Source organism: Alligator mississippiensis, chromosome 4 (assembly GCF_030867095.1).
Source record: "Alligator mississippiensis isolate rAllMis1 chromosome 4, rAllMis1, whole genome shotgun sequence".
Classification (NCBI taxonomy): domain Eukaryota; kingdom Metazoa; phylum Chordata; order Crocodylia; family Alligatoridae; genus Alligator; species Alligator mississippiensis.
In genome coordinates, this window is record NC_081827.1 from 233284690 (window position 1) to 233307616 (window position 22927).

Genomic DNA, 22927 nt, shown 5'->3' on the forward strand with positions numbered 1-22927 from the left:
CTGTTCATAGTGAGAAGAGGATGGGTGTGCATTCAGAGGACTAAGAAGCTAGTTCTGGATTTTAAAGCCAGAAACTATGTCCTACAGATAAAAATCATCCCAGTGTAGAGGGACAACACAAGTCTTATGCATTATACTCTTCCTCTTAGCATCAGCTCTGTGCCACTGTGAGATTCAAAGATATAAAATACTGGGCTAGATGAAGCTGTGGTCTGACCCAGTGTGGCATCTCTTATGTGTTCTTATTTTGTGTCCTGCTACTATTATTTTGTGTCTTGTATGTCCCACTGAGACATTTTTTCCTGGTTTCAGATAATTTTCTAAATTTGGCCTATCATGGGGCTGAACTTGAGCATATCCAACTGTCTTATTTCAATTTTTATTTCTAATTTGGACCAATATGAAATAAAAATATGTTGTATTTCTTGTTTTAAAAAGGATATTAGAAGAATCTTCTTTAGGTTACCTAGCTAATCATCTGAGATTAGGAATTACCATAGGTAAGAAAGGCCTACACTACATTAATTTCCTTCTGTTCTGAATGTGTATTATGCTATAATTTTTAATTACATCATAATAGATTATGTTTTCAGTTTTACCACTACCTCATTTGATGTGTAGAATGGATACAAATTTTCTCACTGTTCCTCCAAGGACATGATCCTCCTACCTATGCATATTCCCGAGTGATAGAATTAGTTACTGGAGTTGAATGGGGCTTCAGGGGGGAATCTGGCTCATATGTGGTGTTTGTGGGCATAGAAAGGTGTGGGGGATGAGACACAATGGCTAAGTGCTGATCCAGGTTCATGTGATGATTTTCAGAATCCTCCTACTAATTTTGATTGAGTATCATTGAGCCACTTGACTTCCAAGTTGAGATGCATCTGCTGCCTCTGTGGCAACACATGCCTAGTCTTGGATTAGGTATCCAGGTTGTAGCCGTATTGGTCTAGAGGAAAAGGCAATCAGGACTCGTAGTAGAGATGATATCTTTTATTAGACCAGCAAGATTTTTGCCAAAAAAATGTCTTTAATTGTAAGCTTTTGGGGACAAACACCTTCATGAAACATTGAAGAAAAGATTGAAAATTTCTCCTGGGTAGAAATGAAAGTTCATATTTCATGGGATTTCCTGGGTAACCCCCAGATTCTTCTCTGAATAGTTGCTGCTTAGCCAGTCAATCCCCAGCCTGTACCTGATCTTGGGATTGTTCTATCCTAAGTGAAGGGCTTGTCTTTATTGGACCTCAGGAGATTTCTATGGTCCAATCCTCCAAATTGTTGAGGTCTCTATGAATCCTAGTCCTACCCTCCAGTGTATCTACTGCTCACCCCAGCTTGGTGTCATCTTCAAACTTGCTGAGAATGCAATCCATCCCATGTTCCAGGTCATTGAAGAAGATATTGAACAAAACCCTTGCAGGGACTGACTCCTGGAGCACTCCACTTGAGATCAGCTGTCAATTAGCCATTGAGCCATTGATTAGTACCCTTTGAGACCAATAATCCAGCAGATATTCTGTCCACTTTACAGCTCATTCATCTAACTCATGCTTCCTTAGCTTGCAAGAACTTTGTGGGAGACTATATCAAAAGCCTTGCTAACGTCAAGAGCACATCCACTGCTCTCCCACAGAGCTGACATAGAAGGCTATCAGGTTGTTAGGCATGACTTGTGCTTGGTGAGTCCATGCTAACTGTCCCTAATCACCTTCTTTTCCTCCATTTAGAAATGGATTTTTTGAGGACTAGTTCCATGGTTTTTCCAGGGACTATGGTGGGGCTGACAATTCTGTAGTTCCCTGGATCTTCCTTCTTAACTTCCTTAAAGATGAACAATATATTTGCCCTTTTCCAGTTGTCTGGAACCTTTCCCAATCACCATGAGTTTTTAAAGAAAATGGCTAGTGGCTCTACAATTACATGAGCCAACTCCCTTAGCATTCACATGTGAATCGTGTCAAGGTCCATGGACTTCTATACATCCAGTTTTTCTAAATAGTCCCAAACCTGTTCTATCATCATGGTTGGCTACCCACCTCCTCCGCAAATTGTGCTGCCAGGTGCAGTAGTCAGGGAGCTGACCTTGCCTGTGAAGACTGAGGTAAAGAAGGCATTGAATACACTTCGGCCTTTTCCATATCATCTGTCACTAGGTTGCGTCCTCCATTTAGTAAGGAACCCACACTTTCACTGATCTTTCTCTTGTTGCTGAATTCTAGAAACCCTTCTTGTTCCTTTTTATGTCCTTTACTAGCTACCGCTTCAGTTGCACTTTGGCCTTCCTGATTTCATCCGTGCACAAAAAGTACATAAAAAGAACACAAAAAGAGGATCAGACCTCTTCTAGAGAGGACAGAGTATTCCAGATCCTAGCTCACACAGGGTGTGTCTATACATGCATTTAGGTGCACCTAAATTTTGGTGATTTAGGCTTGCATTTACATGTACACACATTAAAGCACATTAACACTGCCTGCACAGACTGATGTGGGACTAAAATTAGTCCCAAGTTCATTCATACACAGTATTAATGCATTTTAGCGCACATGTGCATTAATGTGATTTAACTATCTGCACCTAAACCTGATACCTGCTTTTGAGGTTTCAAATTTAGGCATAAATAGCCTAAACATGCCATTTTTAAGGTGCATTAAGGTCACGCATATGTAGATGTATGCCCTAAATGTGCCTTAAATGGGGGTAAAGCACCATAAACCAGCACATGTACATGTGTCCACAGGGGATCAGGGAGCTTGCATCAGGCCCATCCTGTGGGTCATGATATCATGAAGAGGAAAAGAAAGGGGTCTTGAATTCTTATTGGGAAGCAGGGAGAGGAGTGCTTACTCAGAAGAAGTGCTCACCCCACCAGGTCCTAATATACACCAATAGGACAGCTAATAAAGGAAGTACAACTGCCCCTACTTATAATCTCTCCATCTGCCTTTCCACTCACCTCCATTTCACCCCTGCCTTTCCACTATCTCTCCCCTCATGCTTCTGATATAGATGTGACACATCTATAGGATGCTCTAAGATTCCATCTTGTTAAAATATAATTTAGGGACTCTGGAGACATGATCTGTTTTTCTTCAATGTGTTCATGATAGACGATGCAGTTGTGCCCTTTAATTTAAATTGACCTGAACAGTTAACCAAAGTTAGCTTGCAAGTTGTTTCCATTATGGATATGAATGGATGATGCTGTCCTTGATACATCCTTGCTATCTTTCAAGAGCTTCTGAACTGACATTCTAATGTGAATATCCTTATGCCACAGAGAAACCCCATTAAGAACTGCCTTGCAGATCCACCAACTTATCAAGAGGTCTTGAAAACCATTAAGTAGATAAAAAACAACAAAGCATATGGTCCTGATAGAATACAAGCTGAAATTTGTAAGCGAGTGGAAAAAACCTCTCATCAACTGCATGCCATTATTCTTAAAATCTGAAAATATGAACAGATTCCCAGTGACTTGAGAGATACCAGAATCATAGCCATATTCAAGAAAAGGAATCAGATTTCAGAAATGTCTGTGGTATTGCACTCCTGTACAGAGCTGGGAAGATCCTCTCCTACATTCTCCTCAATGGACATACTCTCCTCTCTAAGGGGATTCTACCCAAGACCCAGTGTGGTTTCAGACCTTTCAGAGGTACAATAGCCATGATCTTTGCTCCAGGAGAAGTGCCATGAGGAACACTGAGATCTTTATGTGGCCTTCAATGACAACATGACAGCAACTGTTCCAAGCAATGACTCAAAAATAGATCCTGTCACTATTACAATTAGAGTCAAGCAGGAATGTGTGATTGCACCAACACTCTCTTCTATCTACATGTGTATTTCATTGCTAACAGTCTTCCTTCTGGAGTCAGCATCTAGTATGATATAGATGGGAATCTCTTTGATATCAGCTGGTTGTATAATGTTCCAAATCCAAGATAACCAGTACCTCCATCACTGATCTTCAGTATGCTTACAGTTGTGTCATGTATGCCCACTGAATTGAAGAACTCCAGGTCCTTCTTAATTGCTTCTGTGAAGGATATGGAATGGTTGGACTCACTGTCAACTTCATGAAAACCAATATACTTTACCAACCTATCCCAAACCAACCAGTTTCTCACCTATTACACTTAGAGGACAGTCCTTGGAGAATTTCCCTACCTAGTTAGCCACATTTCTCAAAAAGTAATAGTAGATCATGATATTCAACACCAGATAAAATCTGCCAGAGCTGTCTTTGGACATCTCCAAAATCATGTCTTCAATAATCAGAACCCATCAGAACTCCTTGCTTACCAGTCTGCTGTCATCCCTACCCTGTTGGATGGGGTGAAACTTGGATGACATATTGAAAATAATTGAAAGCCCTACAATGTTATCATTAATGATATCTTTAGAAAATCCTCCATATCAATTGAAAGGACAAAAAAAATGAATGCCAGCATTCTGGCTCAATCAAACACCATCAGCATCAAAGCCATGTTTATAGGGCACATGTTTTGTTGGACAGGACATATCATAAACATAATCAACAGCCAGCTCCAAAACAGTGCCTATACTCCCAATTTACCAATGGTCACCAATCTAGAGGTGGGCTAAAGAAGAGATTGGCTGGCTCCGGGTGGGGAGGAAGGAGCTCCTTTTTCCCGCTGCTCCTCCAAGGTCCTGGGCACTGGGCACCAAGTGCTCCTCCAAACCCTTGGACTTCTGGGCTGCTTCCCTCTCTGACACGGAGGAGGCTATCTTGGTGGTTGGCACACAAGGTGCTCTGCACTCCCCCTCCGCACTGTGCTTGCTCCATGCTGCTCTATTCTCCCCATCTGCCAGCACTGGATATCTGGTTATACAGGCTGTCCAAGCATATCCGGCAATGCGCAGTGAGCATGTACCTCTAAAGTGGGGCTGCGCTGTACCTGCTGTTCCACTGGGGCTGCCATCATTCCTACAGAGGTGTAGGAAGCAACTCCAGCCCTTACCAGGCCACACTGCTTTCCCTTGATGCTCAGGGACGGTTCCCTAGGGTTTCCCATTCCAAGGTGTTTTGGGGAGCTGGGTCCCAGGCTCCTACAGTCAGTTTATTGGGCTTCTCCTCCTCTGCACCTCAGCCTGACCACATCTTTGTTGTCAACTCTGTTGGCCCAACAAAACACTGGGGACTACTTTTTCCCAGCCAGGGCTGTCTGAACCCCAGGCTCCTCAAGTATACTGGGGTCCAGTCCACAGCCCTCAAATTGCCCTGCCTCGGGGCAGCCAGACAAGTTAAAGCACAAAACCAAACAGAAAAGAAAGGTCCTCAACCAAGGCAAGTCCCACAGAAGTAAAAATAAAAATCAAATCAAATCAAATCAAAACACAGTCCCTTCAAGCTCCAAAAAACAGCTTTGCCCCTCAAGAGGGCTGATCTTGCCAGCTCTTTCCTTCCCCTTTTCCCACCTACTTCAGGGTTAAGACACCCGCCTGGCTGTATCTTGCTGCTTCTGACTCCCTGACAATACTTTCTCTCATGGAGGTCCTCCAACTTCCTTTGCCTTCTTTTCAGTGCCATGATCCTGCCCCACTCTCAGTAGTCCAGCATTGGAAGGAGAGTTCCCCGGTGTCTCTGGCCTCTTGACGCTAGGTCCCAGACTGCCCCTTGCAGCAAAACTCCCATTTTTTCTTGTTTTTCTTTTGAAATGCATTCCCTCCCTTCCCCAACTATTTCTGACTTTTTCTCTCCCTCTCTATTTCCTATAGATAAGTATGAGTAAGTTAAAATGTAGGATAAGCTTTAGCATTTTTGTAGCAAGTCTTTTTTTTTCTCTGTCCTTCTTTGATCCACTGTTTTATATTGTATAATTATTATGTTTATACTGTTTTATTGCCTTTTACTGTTTTTTTTTTCTATTAATACTATATGGTTTAGGCCTACATGTGTAAATTAGCATAAGTAATGTCAAGTTACATCAAGTTTCCATTTTGTATGTCAAGCCTCCATCTTGTGTTCTCTGCCCGGGTGTAACTTATGTCTCATGTCTAACCAGTCTCATGTAAATTAGTTCATGAATAAGTGTGGATGAATGAGGGTGCTTGAGATACAATGGTAGCAGGCCTCTATTGAATAATCAACTCAATGACTGGACCATCAGCTCAACGACTGGACCATTGCCTTCCATTGACTCACCCAAGAACCATGGACCTAGCATTTGAAAGACAAAGACCCTTTAGAAATCATCCAACCCACTATTGCAACACAGACACCTGGAACTTCATGTCCTTGCTTGGAATGCACATAGTCAGTACACCAGGGCTGACCCTTGCCTGGGCACGTCCCTGCACTAGGGTCATAGAAGGTCTGCCCCTAGAAAAAGGGGTAGTGAAGACAGACCCAGCGGGATGCCCTCTCCTTCTGGCCTAGCACCATGTCACACCACCTATCCACCCAGAGGCCCTGCCGGCAGCCCCCTCAGGACAACACCTTGCTGGAGAAGACCCCGACTGGCCATTGAGGATCAACTCACAACCCAGGATAGGTAGCTATCACCCACCTTCCTTCCCCAAGCAAAGGACCTAGACTCTGTTCCTACACACCTTGACTTCAATCCCTCCACCAAGAATTTTTCTCTCCTGCTACCATTGTGTGGTTGTGTATGTGAGTGCTTGTGTGTATGTGTGTGTCTGTGTAGGAACCAATAACTTTGTGGGGCCGTGTAGTGTGTTGTCTGTTTAATAAACCTGTTATTTTGAAACCCCGAGTTGGGTTTTTGTCTTACTGACCTCCCAACCCTCCTCGTTGATTTCCTGGCTATCTCCCGGCTTTCTGCCTCTCTGTTTCCTGCCTGTTTCCTCCTTGCCACCACTTATCTGCTTCCAAGCTCCCTTTCTGCGTCTCAGTTTCCAGTCCCAATCCCCCAGCTTTCTGCATTTCTGTTTCCTGGCTCTCTCCTCCTTGCCACCAGGCTTTTCCCTTTGCTTCCACCCTGGCACCAGGTGTCCCTGAGTAACCCTTGGATACATTAATCCTAAGTAACTCCAAGCCCTGGTGACCCTGAGGCATTTGCCCATAAGTAGCCCTAGCTTTCATTCTAGCCTGCTGGTTCTAATCCCAGCCCCAGCAACTTTCACTCTCTTATTTTTCTCTCTCTCATCTTAACACTATCCATCTCCCTTCTTCTGGAAATCTTTGACCCTTGATTCCCCCTCCCATAGTCACCAAGTACCCTAGGTACCCCAAGTATCCCAAGCACACGCATACACACCATAATACCCAAGTTAGGAATTCACCTGTGTGTATGTGTAGGTGGGTGGTCTGTGTGTGAGCTGGCAAATATATAAAATTGTGTGCGTGATATACGAATTAGTGATCCATGTATGTGTATTGAGTGTGTGAGTATTGACAACTGATTTTTATCTAATTTTCAATGTGTATAGTGTGTTTGTGCTTAGACTGGTAATCTTGGATGTGTATGTGCCTGAATTGGTAGTGTGTAGGTGCCTTGTGTGTGCATGCACCTAGTGTGTGTGTGTGTGTGTGTGTGTGTGAATGTGCCTAATTGATTTGTTTGTTTGTATATGTGCAATTGTGTCACACCCTCCTGTCTAACAGTGCAGTTTTGAGATCCTGAGAGTTGGCCTGGCTCCACAGGACAACATCCTCTCTGGTGCTGGAAGTACCCAGCACAGCTTGGTGTGCACCAATCCGGAGTGAGTACTCACTCCAAAAATGCAGTGTGCTGACACTCCAGTTGCCTGAGGTGAGTATGGGAGAGTTCAAGAGTTTTCCTGACTTTGATTTCCTTATCTTGACAGACGGTGTCCTTCATAAGTTTCAAGAAGCAACTAGGGGAGTGATTCCAATGCCCTCAGATGGAACGTATTCACATGCCATTCATGATTGAGCTTGCAGTTTGGTAGTCTGGCAATCCAGCCAGTTGCTATAAATTGAGATAGGCTCTGTGAACTAAGTGTTCTTTTATCAAGTCTATATCTAACCACTAGGCTGCAATCTTTTCTTTCTTTCTGATATAAACCTGCCTCTGCCACTTTGAAAGTAGACTATGTGCAAAGTGCTCTACATGGGACTACACCTTAAATCCATTTGGAAATTGAATCTGTTACAGAATTAACACGTTGGCTTATTAAGTAATATAGCTTGCTAGTAGTCCATGACAAAAGTGCTCCATGATTTATATAGGCTGCCTAATGGTTTCTGAGTGGAATTTGAAGTGGAATTTTATCATCTATAAAACTGTTAGTGACCTAGGACTTCTCTAAAGACTGCATCTTTTTCTGTGACACACTGCCACAGAAAAAAACAAGCAGATGTGCCTGTAGCTCCCCACATTTAAATAGGAAATAATCCTTGCTTTTTCTAACTTAGCATGAAACAGCTCAAACTTGTTTACTATTAGGTCATGCTGCAAAATGCATTTGTTTTTCCAATCACTAAAGCATTGCTAATTAGAGTTTTCAATGCAGTTTCCTGTGGAAGACAAGAATGTCTCTCCATGCACAAATAATTTTCTCATTGTCTGACACTTTTTGCTGTTATTTCAAGTGCTCATCCTCAAATAAACTGATTCTCATAACTTCCATGGTTTACAGCAATATGTGACTCATTTACATATATAAATGTACACCTCTCAGGTAACAGGAAGTGTTGCCCAACAGGGAATCCCTTATCCTGTTTTGATATGTCAAAAAGAAGCATCATTGATGCCAAAATGATATTGCATCAATGTCTCACTTCATCCTTAGCCCATAAACCAAGCTAGTGGTACCTAATGGAAATTAAATTATGGGTTACCCTGAAAGGAAGAGTGCCAAATAATGCATTGACTGTTCAATTTAACATCGCCACCTCACTTTTTAATACTAATCTAGCACAAAATCTGTCTTTGGATGCACATGCAGGGTATCAACTGAAGTCCATGACAACAATATTTATGAAACTGACGATAACATTTGACCCTTAAAGCACAACATGCTCCTATCCTGCTTCCCCCATCAACACACACACACACACACACACACACACACACACACACACACACACACACGGATATTGCACGGCTCAAATAAGCAAGAAAATGAGCAACTGGATTGTTTTTCACTGTGACATCAGCTAACCATAAGAGAAAAAAAGTATGCAATTTAGTTAGAAGGGACAAAATTTTTGCATGTCACAAGTTCTCTATTTAATAGCTTTTGTAAAGCATCACTTCAATTCTGTTTCCAAAAAGCAATAAAGCAGAAGTTGTTTTCACAATGCAGACAGAAAATTGATTCACTGAATGTTGGTCATTTTCCAAGTGTAATTCAGTATTTCTAAATTGTTGCATATGGAATAATGGGGTTTTGTTTGTTGGTCTGTTTGTTTTTTTGAGTAAGGCTCTCAATAAATGGTGTATAGATAAACTTTGGTTATGAACTACTTATTGATGTTTTTTATTGTTTGATTCAACTATCTGTTATGTTGCTCTGATTGCTCATTATTTAAAAGTCATACTTGAAGCATCTTGCCCTTCTTGATTGCACTTCTTTTTGCTCACTCTTTATACAGTTGAAAATAAGAATCAGAATATAATGGCACATTATAGGGAACTCACTGCTGTACTTTACTTCTCATTTCAAATTTTTTTTCAGTTCTTTGAAGGTAGTGCAATTTGCATTTTACTCTTAATAGTAATAAGAGGTTGGACATTATAGATATCGAAAACACAAGCCAATTTGGTTTGCCCTTCACACAAAATACTCTAGTGTTAGGAGATTTGGCAGTTCTCTTTTAAAAGATTGATAGGTCTGGATGCTGAATTCTCCGTAACTGAAAGGTTACCAGCAGAGACCATTTATATTAAAACTAAGACAGAATCTGATGCTACCTGAAGGGAAAAATGTACTGGATATATGTGTGTGATTTTTAATTTTAAGTATTTCTGAAACAAACATGAATTTTAGCCAATATACTCAATGTACAAAAGGGCTTAGAATTGTCAGCTCAAAGGGAATGCTATCAGTAAGGTGAGGAAACAAAAAAATGCAAAGAAAGAATAAGCCAGAAGCAGAACAAACACAATCTGTTTAGATGAAGTAATTTTTTATGCAATACATGTGGCAGGATTTTATAGTCAAGGTCACATAATTTTATAGATAATCAGTCTGCTACCTTGATGCCAGTCAAAAAATCTTCTCCTGTCTTCTGGAAAAAAAATAAAAAAAATTCTGAAGAGTTAAAGGCAAGTAAAAATATTTTTAAATACTACAAAAGAAAGGGTTTTTTTTTGTTTTTTTGTTTTTTTAATTCTTATACCTCAACAAGTAGACTGGGACAAAAAATAATGTGTGTGTGAGAGACAGAGAGAGAGGAATGGATAGAACTAACCACAAAAGAATCTTCCTAAATCTTTTCTATGTATTATTTTCCATATTTCCTTCCTTACCTTTGAGTATTGAATTTGGGTGGATGAAGGAGAATGTCTGTGTTTTCATTCACCAGAGAATTAATGCCTCTTTTCCCTGTTAATGGAACCTCCTGCTCCATTCCTATACTCCTCTCCTCTCTGTGAATAAAAAAGCTTATACATTTTGGATTCTCCACAGACAAAACAAGCGAATAAAAGCTATGGTCTGATTCTGCTCCCAGTATTAATGAGTGGTTTGACACTGACTTCAGTGGGAGGGGGATTCTAACCAAGTGCTGAAATCGATTTTTGCTACTTGACTAAATAGGATTTTTAAAATATGGATTTGTATTCATTGAAGGAAATGTACCAGAGTGCTGTAGTGTGGGTAAAAATCAGATATTTTGCATGTGGCTATGCCTTATATACGAGTTATTGATAAGAATATATCCAGTGTTTCATATATTACAATGTGTGACAATGAACTGATCTATTAAGGAGAGAATTATTTTTATTAGATTAATATCCATGGAGAATTACAAAGGAATAGAAAGGAGAGATGACACATATCCCTGTTAAAGTGGCTATATTTTTAAATAGAAAAATAAGGTGTCTCTCTCTTTAGAGCTTGGGGATCATATGGTACTCCTTGGGCTTACATAACTGGCTCTGTTTCCTGCCTTCATAGGCTGTACTTTACTTCAAGGACAGAGCTAGAGAGGAGGCAACAGAATGATCCGATCTCAAGTAAGCAGAACAATTTGGCTTGTTGTTTTGTTTTTCAATTTAATATAATTGCTACGTTTTTTTGTCAGGGTGACCCTGAGAGCCACCTCACTAGTCATGAAATCTGTCTGCCTAAATAAAGCTGCCTGATTGGGGTGGGGGGGAGGATGAAATATAGTTTCTCAGAGTTCAAGAGTTATAAAGCCCTTCATACACTGATGATGCGTGTGCCATGATTACCAGCTCCTATTGGTCAGCAATCTGCATCACAAAAAGCACCAATGCTGCCTCTCTTAACTGTTAGAGACGAGAAACCAAGGAGTGCATTGACATGCTTTCTTACGTATTCTCCATGGTAGAACAGTGCTGAAAAAAAGGGTTATGAACATGTTTGTAGAAGAAAGGTGGTGAGACACTTGCTAAATTTAGTTCTACTTTTTTACTGGGCCTTCTTTGCAATACATAGGTCATAGGATTTCCCTCTAGCTTCCCCCCATGTTTGACTTAGTTTCCTCTCTCCAAATATTCATAAGTACCCAACTACCTTCCACCTGCTTATGAGCCTCCATTATGAACCTGCAATGATTCCCATCTCTCCAATGTGTTGCTGAACTGCACTGTCTGCTGAAATGGGCCAAGAACAAAGGAAATGGAAAAGAACTCTAACTTGGAACGAGTGTAACAGGGAATCCCTGGTAATGTCAGTGAGTAAAGGGCTGGGGGTCCAGCAGGTCACAAGGTTATTGATGGTACCAGGCCCAGGGGACTGAAGGGCCAATCAGGAAGCTGGGAGGAGTGTGCTGAGTCATAGAAGATGGTTCCCCATGCTGGAGGTGGTGGAGGGTCTGGTCTGGCTCTGCAGGCTGCAGAAGAAACAGCTCCAGTGCAAGGTAGCAGCAGTGCTGGAGTGACTGGTGCCTAAGGAGGGGTGGAGAGTGAAAAGGACTCAGACACTCATAGTTGTTAGGGAAGTCATCATAATCTAGGGTTGAGGGGATTTTGTTTCACAGCCAGCGGGCTGACATTTATGGTTTTTTTATGGTGTGACAGGAGGATTGCTTTATGGGTGTAATGGGATGGAGCAGGCCATGGACAGGGTTGTTTGAGGAAGCCTTTTGGTAGCAAGCACTTAAAGTTAGTCCCTCAAGGGAGAAGGACAGGGATTGTAACAGTGCAGCCAGAGGAATTGTGAGCAAGGAATGACTGTGCCCAGAGGATGTGACACTGAATAATACAGCTAGTCAAAGGCTGTGGTCTAGAGAGAAAAAGGGGTTGGGTTGGGCCAAGCAAGACCTTGACAAGGACCCTGAAACTCAGGGCAGTGTCTCCTTAAAGGAGCAGCAGCTTGAGTGGGCACAGAAGCTCAGGTATGATGGGGCAGATGGAGAGGTCTGCTTGCCTCACAGGGTGACCATAGACTGGTGAGGACTCCTGCAGGAACAGACCTAACATCAAAGTTGTGACAAGCCAGAAAATAGAGTTGAAGGTGGTTTGGAAGGCCACCAGCAGGTATGGAGACCCCAGTAGCCAGGCTACATAAGAATACTCAATCTCTGCTTTGTTGTATACGAAACAGTCAGCTGGAACTAGGTTAGAGGAAGCTAAGCATGGTAGATGGGATGGTGGCTGATATGTGTATGTGGTGCATAGCCCCAATACCCAACTTCATTATCACCTCATCATAATTACACCAGACATTCCTTAACCAGAAAACCCTTCCAATGATTTTCTCTTCAGACCCTTTTTGTCTTTCCCTGAAGCATTAATAGAGGGCATGATGTTGCTGTCATTAAAATCAATGGAAATGTTGCAGATGCCATCAATAGGTGCTGCATCAGGCCTAGAATAAGCAATGAGTTATTTTGCTGCACTAATGTTATTCCCAGTTTTACATTTTCCATTGGGTTTTGTTAAGTTCAGCTAGAATCAAGTTAGAATGAGAGCAAAGCAGGTGTGTCAACCTGATGGGTTTTCAAACATTCTGGCACTATCTGCAATCTCACCTCTTTTAAAGGCACATAATGTGCAAAGTCTCTTTTCTATTACACTACATCCACCAAATACCTCCTTATTAAAGTTCATCCACTAACTAATTTTTCAATATCAATCAGAACAATAAAGCCTAATGGGAAACTAAAAGTAGGAGTCAAGATTGTGATTGACAGTGAATAGCAAATAATATTTCCAGCTCAATAAATGTCAGTGAGGGTCTGATAAGCAAGATAAACTATAATAATCTCTAGAGAAGAATATGGTACAAAAATAGCCAAAATGAGGAAAGAAAGAAAGAAAGAAATGCTTCAACACTCAGGTGAAAGAAGAAAACACCGCTTTTTGAAATGTGAATAATGTAGCTCACAGTTTCATCTTAATTTTAAGGGATGCATTTGAGATGTATTTTGAAAAAGTACAATGTTATGAGATGACATTTTCTTCAGCACTTAAGATATGTTGAAATGAACTAAAATAAAATTTTTAAAAGATTTGGTTTTCATCCCAAAATTAACTACTAGTTTATATAAATAGAACTATTAGGGGAAAAAATAAAATTATCACCAGGTAGACAAAGGCTAAATGAAGCTATAATAAAACACATTGGCAATGTTGAAAGATCATTTTCAAAAACTACATAGATAAAAAAATAAGACTAAAACACATTTTTTCCTTGCTCTTTCTTTAAGGATGGATACATTTGCCAGCTGTAGACTGATACTTATTTTATATTTATACATATGAAATATTGCCAAAACCTGTTAAAGTTTAGTGGTTCCATATTGCTTGGCTCATGATTCCTCCCTCCTGCTTTTTTTTTTTTTTTTGGTACAAATATGTAACATTGATTTCTAATGCTTAGAAGGCATCATGTCATCTTTCAATTTATCAGGGCTATGCCCAGTCCTGGACACTTGAATATTTTAAAGTCTATCCTTACATCTTCTATCCCTAGACAGATTCTCAGTGAGAACTGCAAATCAGCAGTCAGTATTTGGATTTAGGCATACCTTGATTAATAAAGGGCGTTGCTCTGTGCCTACTGAAATCTATAAGGCAATCCCAGAAATTTTCTATATAATACAGCAGAAAATTAAAGTATTTTCATTCTTCAATTCTTTGACTTCTATTAGTTTCCTGAAGTTACCTAGGAAGCTCCCCATTTAAATAATGGATTGATACTCTATTTCCAGCTAAACAACTGTTTCTTTTTCTCCAATATGCCATAACAGATTGTAGACAGGGAGGATTGAAAATTCGCTGTGTATATGTGTGTGATGAGGCTGGGAGGGAAGGACTGCTTGACTGACAGCCAATTTCGGATGACTAGCATAGTAACTTGTACAGATGATTCTGCAGTGGAAATAAATTATTTATTTCCAGGTGGAGCAGAACATTTGTTTTCACAGTGCAAATAATGATATGATTTATCTGTCAGGTCAAAGTCCAGTGGGTATGAATATCTATAGTGAAATAATATTAATTAGGCTTAAGATGACGTTATTCTCCCTGTAGATTCAGAAAGGCACACCCCCTACTCCACAAGTCAGCATCTGAGGCAGTTTCCCCAGTTGGCCACCATAGTTATACCACTGCATGGCCCTTGTGATTGTTGGTTGCATTGAGTTATTACAGAAACTGCTCTGATCCCACAATCGGGCATCCAAAAGAATAGTTCAATACCATTTCTCTCAACATCAAAAGTGCCTTGGTGTCTGCTGAACACCTTTTCTGTCAATATTCCATTTAATAGTCCTGTGACAAAAGAAAGTATAATTATGTCCACTGTTCAAATGGCAGGTGTCTGGATGCACTTTCCAAAGGCTGTGGTCTCACTTTGAGAAGGTATGAATATGGAATATGAAAGGACAAGCCCTGGGGCAGCCCTAGCATCCCATAGGAGCCACCATAGTCCCACTCCCACTCCCACTCCCACTCCTTTATATAACCACCCCTGTTTATCTTCCCTACCACACCTTAATGTTGTTTTTTCATATTGGTTGAGGCACTGCCCTGGAGTCCCAGGGTGCTCTCATTGGCATCTAGCCAATCTAACCAACCTCTTGGAGTCTCTGGGTCCTCTGTGCATGGAACCAAAACTTCACAGCCATGAGTGTCGCTTGTGTCCCAGCAGATCTACTGGCACCTGGCTCACACTACTCTGAGCCAGTGGTCACCACTTGTGGCCTTTCGGGCCCAAATTAAACCTTAGGGCTCTTAATCATGGCCTCCATTCTCCCCTATAGCCACATCCATGCCTCATGGAGTCACTCTGTCACCTTTTACCTTCCTGTATAAGCTTCAGCCTCCTTAGCCTTAGCTTACAGGTTACTCTGGCTATAGACTGGTAGCCTGAGCCCACTTGCTGTGGCCAGGCCTTTCAGTCTTAGCCTCTCATCAACTATAGCCTGCCTGTGTTGTCCTCTTGTGGCTAAGGCTCTGGCCATCTTGGCCTTAGACTGCCTCTGTCACCCTTTCTGGGCTCAGGCTCTGGCTCTTTTGGCATTAGGCCATCTCTGTCAACCTTTCTGGTCTCAGGGCTGGCCTTCTCAGCCTCAGCCTGCTTCTGTCTCCACCCCTGCCTTTGGCAGGGTTCAAAACCTGGCATGCCCATCAAGTGTCCCTATGGGCTCCTTTCTACCCCTACAGCCACCATCTGGTCCTCAGGTATAAAGTAAAACAGCAATACAAGCAGCTCCTCCCCACTCATTGGCAGGAGCTGTTACCCTTATACAGTCCAAGGTTGCACTGGCCCCTCTGCCTCACAGACCCAGGCTTATATCCCCTGAACTCCTGACCAGCTGCAGGTGTGTCCCATTGGCCTTCAGAGTAGTTTACTGCTGTTTCTATGGCCAAACTGCAGTAGATCCCTTGGTGTCTTCCCAGGGCAGCTAGCTACACAATGGGCACCTGCAGCCTATGGCTCCCTGGTTGCAGATAGCCCAAATTCGAATGTCTTCACCTGCTGTGGTTTCTCCCTTAAAGTAACAGGAGTCCCTGGTTCCAGTTACAGTAGGAAACAGATCACTGTGGGTTACCAGTTGACTAACCAAATTCCAAGCATGCTTCAATGGGGGACATAAACATTATATGAAGTGCTTCATGGTGAAGTGCTTCAGAGTTGTTCCTGGGTCATTTCTTCATATGGTTCAGGCTGATTTATGGCATTCTGGTGTTGTGCACTATCTGTTTTGTCATTTTTAAGGGTGCATTAAGGGCACTTGGAGCACTACAAATGTTACATCTGTCTATGTCCTCTGACAATCAAACTTTAGATGTCTCAAGCTTCCAGCAGCATCCAAAATTAGTGGCCACATTTCATAACTTGAGTATAAGCTATTTAACTTATGAATCCTAAAGGACCATGCAACATAACGGATATCTATACACATGCTCCTGAATGGAGAGAGAGTAGGGAGTTTAATTAGAGCGGTTCTTGGAGTGCCTGTAGCATCACACATATGCAGCATCCCGGGCTTCAAAATGGTGACAGGGAAGCTTGAACTAAAGCTTGCTTCATGAGTTTTAGTTAAAGTGTCCCTGCTGCCATTTTGAAGTGCAAGGATGCTAAATAGATGGACTTAACACACTCTAGCAGACTCAATTAATCAAGTCTGCTCCAACACATGCTAATTAGCACATCGCAGCAGACATCCGGAGTTTGTATAGATACCCAATGATTGGTGGCCCAGGGTATTTAAGTTTGGTGCTGTTGTTGACTATAAATATGGAGAATCTTCAGGACCCAATTATGTGCTCTGAAATAGATCAAGTTGATTGCATATCTTGTGTTGATTTCATACCCGTAATTTTCTTTTCTTCATACTGTAAAACCACAGCTTAAAACAAAAGAAGTTTAATTCACAAATGAAATGGGAGGGTTAAAACTAGAAATATGAACAGTTGTGTTTTAAGTTCTGTGTTGCAAAATCAGTACCCAAGGGGCCATTTTACAGGGCTGCCCTATCCAATACTTAAAAAAAGCAAAAGCTTTAATACTTTTGATACTGGAAACTATTCAATAAAGCTAGTAATAGTACATTTTATTACATTAGCATAAAGAAACTCCAAAAATATATTAAATTTTAACATGTTTGCCACTTCAAATGCCTTGGACCACATTACCTGAGAGCTGGCTCCCTTTGTCTCTAAAACCTTATAAGAATTTCTTATATGGTCCAACTGTCTCAGCATAGAACTAATGTTTTCCACCTAATCCTGCTCTTCAGTAGGCAATTTCAGTCTAGTCTAGAAGTTTTTCTCTGGCCAAAAATGTTTCTTCCAGGATCCCTCTAACATTATTTTGGCTCCCCTTTCCTAGAAGATTTTAGTCTGAATTTGATTCCGTTAAATACATTTCTATCTGGCACCTTTCCTTCTGTATAGTAGGCATGGGTGCCCTCATGATGTTTTAAAAATTCAACCTCACTCTTCATTAAGGAGAGTCCCAGGAGTGAAACAATCTTTTGTTCCTTATTCCTACTCCAAAGTCCTTTTTTTAAGTTCATCAGAGTCTTTTTTATGAAATCCAGTGTGTTCATCAGAAGGAATCCTATAGTGTGATATAATATATGAACTGTGTAGCACAATATTTTTCTAACAAGTAAATCTAGAGAACTAAAACCTATTACATTTGTATTTTTTTCATACCTCACTGCCTGCATACCTGGCTGGCTGTAATATTTGCTTGTTGTTATAAGCTTGGTATTTTTGGATGCCCTGATAACTGTAATTACATAGTCTTTCCTCAACATTATGAAAGCCTGTTTCTGAAACAGAGTTGAGATTTGCAGCCTGCTGATTATCCTGTCACCCCAACCTACATTCCTTCATTGCACTTGTTTCTTTGCCATTTTATGATAAGCTGTTAAATGAGGTTGTGAAAAAAGGCAACTTTCTTGAATGCCTTTCCAGACCCTGCCCAATCTGTTCTTCTCTTCCAAGGATAGGATGATGATTATTAAATCTCCCTAGGCTACTCTTAATCACAGACATATGTGACTGGTACACTTCCACCAAGGTATTTTTATATGAGGAATGCTAATGGCTATTTTAACAGAGGCAATGAGAGGTCCTCAGGGAGGCCAAATAGGACAAGGATATGCTGGTGGTTCCATAGCTTCTATATCTTCTAGGCATGCTATGTTTCACAGAACCAAAGCTCCTCATCAGAAATATATCCTACTTCTATAAACACAGCTATTCTCATTAGTTAGTAAATGAAAACTGGCTCTGAGCAATGTGGACAGGTCATAACTGGAAGAAACAGTGAGGTGGCTGTTAAAGGTTCATCTATTGGGTCAAGAAGGAAGAAGTTATGTTTAATTATAAATGTCTCTAAGACAAAATGTCAGTTACCTGTAACAGGAGTCCCTACCTGTGTTACTGCAAGGAATAGGGCAGAGAGGGGGAGAGGCAGTAGAGCAACCATAGCTTGTAAAGAACCTAAATACAAAGGATAGTAAGATTAAATGGTCTTCAGACAACAGAATGCTGTGAGTAGTAGACAGCTGGGTCAGATGACTGGAAAGGGGAGGAGAAAGGAGCCATAGAAGCCTGAGCCTGGGGCTAGAGCCTCAGACTGGCCCAGACCTTCGGAAGAGGAAGGAACTCTGCTGAGAGCTTCACAAATGTAAGGAATGTATGTCATGTAATTAATTCCTTTTTGACTTTTGCTGAACAAAGGACTGGGCGTGGCTATATGGTGTGGGTGGAAGCCATGCGGGGTGGGGAAGGAAAATGTCTTGGGAAGGCACTCTATGCTTTGAGCCCTGCAAGGGGCAGAGACAGTGAGGATGAAATCCTGCAAGGGCTAAGGGGCTGTGGACTGGGATAAGCTAAGGAGTAATACTTGTGAAGCCTGGGCATGGCCATGGAGGAAGCTGGAGGTCATTATTACAGCCATGGTGAGGGCCTGGAGGCCTCGTTTAGGGCCAACAGATCCAGGGCCAGAGACAGGTGAGAGGCAGGAAGGGACCAGAACTCTGAGAGACGGTGCCAGAAGGGCTGGGCTCTGAAGACATAAAAGTCCTTTGGGGGCATAAAAGCCCTGTGTTGAGAGGGAAGGCACCAAAGGAGCTACTCTAGCCTCTAGAAGCAGCCTCGCAAGTGCATCTTTATTAACGTCAAACATCACACATGATAGGTGAAATACAAGAGGTTAGGACAGAGAGTGCAGCAGGCAAGACTGACTGCCAGGGGGTGTCAGACACAGGGGTTAAAACCCCAAGCCCACTTCAGTATCACTGTCATATATCAAAAAAAAGAAAAGCTGGCTAAAAGCTTTGGGAGAAAATGGTTTAGTCTTGGTGACTGGAAAAAGAACAAATTTACTCTATTTGTTCTTTATCAGCCATCAGAGGCAAAGCAGTAATAGAATGAGGCAGTTTTATTGGGTCAGTTTCCTGACTGCATTCTGTTTTCCACTTAATGACAACAATACGTATGTTGGCCAAAAAGAAAGACAGAGGAAGCTGGGGGTCCACTGTAAAGTAGCCAGGGGGGACCCTTAACAGGAGATGCAATGCAGGTGGAGCTACAGAACTCTTTGTCTCAGTCTTCTAAAAAAATTAGGCTGAAACCAGGCATCTAATAAAGATTATTTGGATAAGGAAGGAGACAAGATGAGGAATGGGATAACAAAAGAGACAATCAGAGAGCTTTTAATGGGCCTGAATGAATTCAGGTCAGTGGGGCCTGATGAACTTCATCCCAGAGTCCTGAAGGAACTGACAGAGGAGATCTTGGCATCCTTGGCAATACTATTCATGTAGTTGTGGGGAACAGTTGTGGTACCACAAGACTGGAAAAGACCCAACATAGTGCCCCTGTTTAAAAGGTACAAAGGAGGACTTGGGGAAATATAGACTGGTCAACCTCCCCTCAATACCTAGAAAGTTACTGGAGTGTATGCTAAGAAAGTCCATTTGCAAGCATCTGGAGGAAGAAAGGTTAGAATGGATTTACTAAGAGCAAATCAGATCAAACAAACTTGATCTCCTTTGACAAAGTTGCTACTTGGGTGGATGAAGGGAATACTGTGGATATAGTGTAACCTGATTTCATTAAGATTTTGATCAAGGTTCCACATAAATAATGTAACCTCAGTGTCATCAAAATGAGTGTCCCCCTTTCACCAACAGAAGGGGAAAGCCAGCAGGGCACACATACTGGGGGTGGAAACTGCAGTCACTCACAGTTGTCTCCCACCTATTGTGTCTCGATAGAGGAGGGACAGAAAGCGATGTCTTAACCAGGTACTAATTTAATATAGGTCGATATATATATAAAAACATAGTGAACTAAGGTGAGTATTTACAGGTTATAAATACATATGACTATAGCTATATACACACCCAAATACAAACAGGTAAGCATAATGTTCCTAAATTATATGAACAGGTAAGTACAACAATAAATGGTGCTCTAAAATACAAGGCATACAGTTAACAGTTAATAAACACTCCAAAAATTCACGACCTGTATCATACAACCAATACACACTCCAAAATATGAGATGCAAGAGTTCTCTAGTGGTTCCCCTCCTCTAGGGGATCTCTTCCTTCTGCCTCTTTATTGAGGCTACCTTCCCCGAGTGTCACTCCCTGGTGGGAGACCCATTGTCCCACTGACTCATGTGTCCCAAGAAACCACTTGGGGCAGTGTTCATAAGCTCCTAGTGGCTCAATCCTTCTCAGGGAGAGTTGTGGGCCTGGGTCACCTTGTGCATGCCCAGGGCCGTGCCACTCTGAATGCTGCTCCCTGCGTTCAGAAACTGCTCTGTTCCTGAGTCCCCTAAGGACTCACTGCAGGGAATAGGTCCCAGACCACCCAGCCACTCATTCTCCAGGGCCTTATGCCCCTGCAATGACTCACCACATGGTAGCACCGGCTCCCATGCTCAGTCTTGTGCCAGGGTTGGAGACCTGAGCCACCTAGCTGTGGCTCCCGAGGGCCTGGTCCCTTGTGGACCCTCTATGCAGCAATGCCTGCACTGCAGCCCAGCTTCATGCCAGGGTTGGAGACCCGGGCCGGCTCCCAGGGTCCTGGTCCTTAATGGACCCTCTGTGCAGCAACACCTGCACTGCAGCCCAGCCTTGTGCCAGGGTTGGAGACCCAAGCCACCTTGCTGCAGCTCCCAGGGTCTCGGACCCTCATGGACCCTCCATGCAGTGATGCCTGCACTGCCTACCACTTCCATCCAGCAGCGGAAGTTTTCGGGCTCTTCTGGGCAGCCGGATACACCCACTGGGCAGCTCTTCCAGCTCTTCTTGGCCCTGGGACCTCTTCCTTCTTTATCCCTCGCCAACTGCCCCAAGTGCTCGGCATACAGCTGCTTATATCCTCTTCTGGGGCTCCAATCCCAGATTCAAAATGAACCAATTAGTCGGGCTGCAACTGCAGTTCCTAATTAAGTCCATTCCTGCCCCCGCCTTTGGAGTAGAGGGGGAGCAGACTCTCATCCTGGCTCCCTCCCTGCCTGTCTCTGATTAGTGGGATTTGCCCCACCAATCACATTCATGGTCTCCTAAGCCCAGAGAGCCGGGCAAAGCCCGGCAAGCCTGCCATAATAAATTGGAGAAATGTGGGCTAGGCAAAACTAGTGATAGATTACTGGTTTAGTAGCCACAACAAAGGGTAATGCTAAATGGATCCATGTCAAAATGGCAAGAGTTTTCAAGCCCTAGAGGAGTGTGTCCTGGGCCCAGTTCTGTTCAACATGTTTATTAATGATCTGGATGCTGGCATAGAAAGCTTCTTGAGAAAGTTAGCAGGTGGCACAAAACTGGGAAGGACTGTGAACATGTTAAAGGACAGGAGCACAATTCAGAAGGATATCAAGAGATTGCTAAGCTAGGCTGGAGTTAAAAGAATAAAGGTCGATAATGACAAATTCAAGGTGCTACACCTTGGGAAAAATAATTATAAATACAAATGCAAATTGGTAGCACTATGGAGAAGGATCTGGGAATCTTAGTATATCAGAGATCTTGGAAAGCAAATCGTAGAGGGAGAGTTTGAAGGGGCTAAGCATATTCAGCTTGTGAAACAGGTGCTCAAGAGGGTACGTAATACCAACTTTCAAATACTTGAAGGGATGCCAGAAAGAGGGAAAACACTTTTTTCTGTCTTGTTGCAGGGAATAGGATGTGGACCAGTGGCTTGATGTTGCAGCAATGTAGATTTAGATTGGATGTCAAAAAAAGCTTCTTCACTGTTACAAAGGTGAGGGCAGTGGAATAGACTGCCCAGGAAAGTGGTGGAATTTCCATCACTGGAGGTGTTCAGGAAGAGGGTGGAAGCTACCGATAAGGGATGATAGCTCTACCTGGGTTCTACTATGTGTATTTGCCATGCTTTTGGGCTTTGCTGTTTGCCTCATGGGGCTGTGAGGGAATTTTTTTCCCCTGCTGCTTCTATGTATATTGGGGGGTGGGGGGAGGGGGGCTGGTTGCATCTAAGGAAGGCACTGCAGTCAATACCCAGTGCCTTCTTTAGAGCTGGGAATTTTGTCTGGCGTGTGCCAGTGCTTCTCCTGGGACCTAAACCAAGAGGTTCTTGGCTAATTGGTCTTGTCACTCTTCTCAGGGTCAGCCCAATCACCATATTTGGGTTCAGAAAGTCATTTTGCCCTATGCTTAGATGGATGTGGAATGTGGGCGGCGGGGGAAGGGGTGCCTTCTCTGTAGCAAGGGACATAGCTCTTTTCTTGGGACCTCTTGAAAGTATTTTTAACAAACATTGCAGGACACTGGCCTCCAAAATCCCCCTGCTTTAACTGTAGCAGATTATGGTGTTATATCATGTGTTATGTC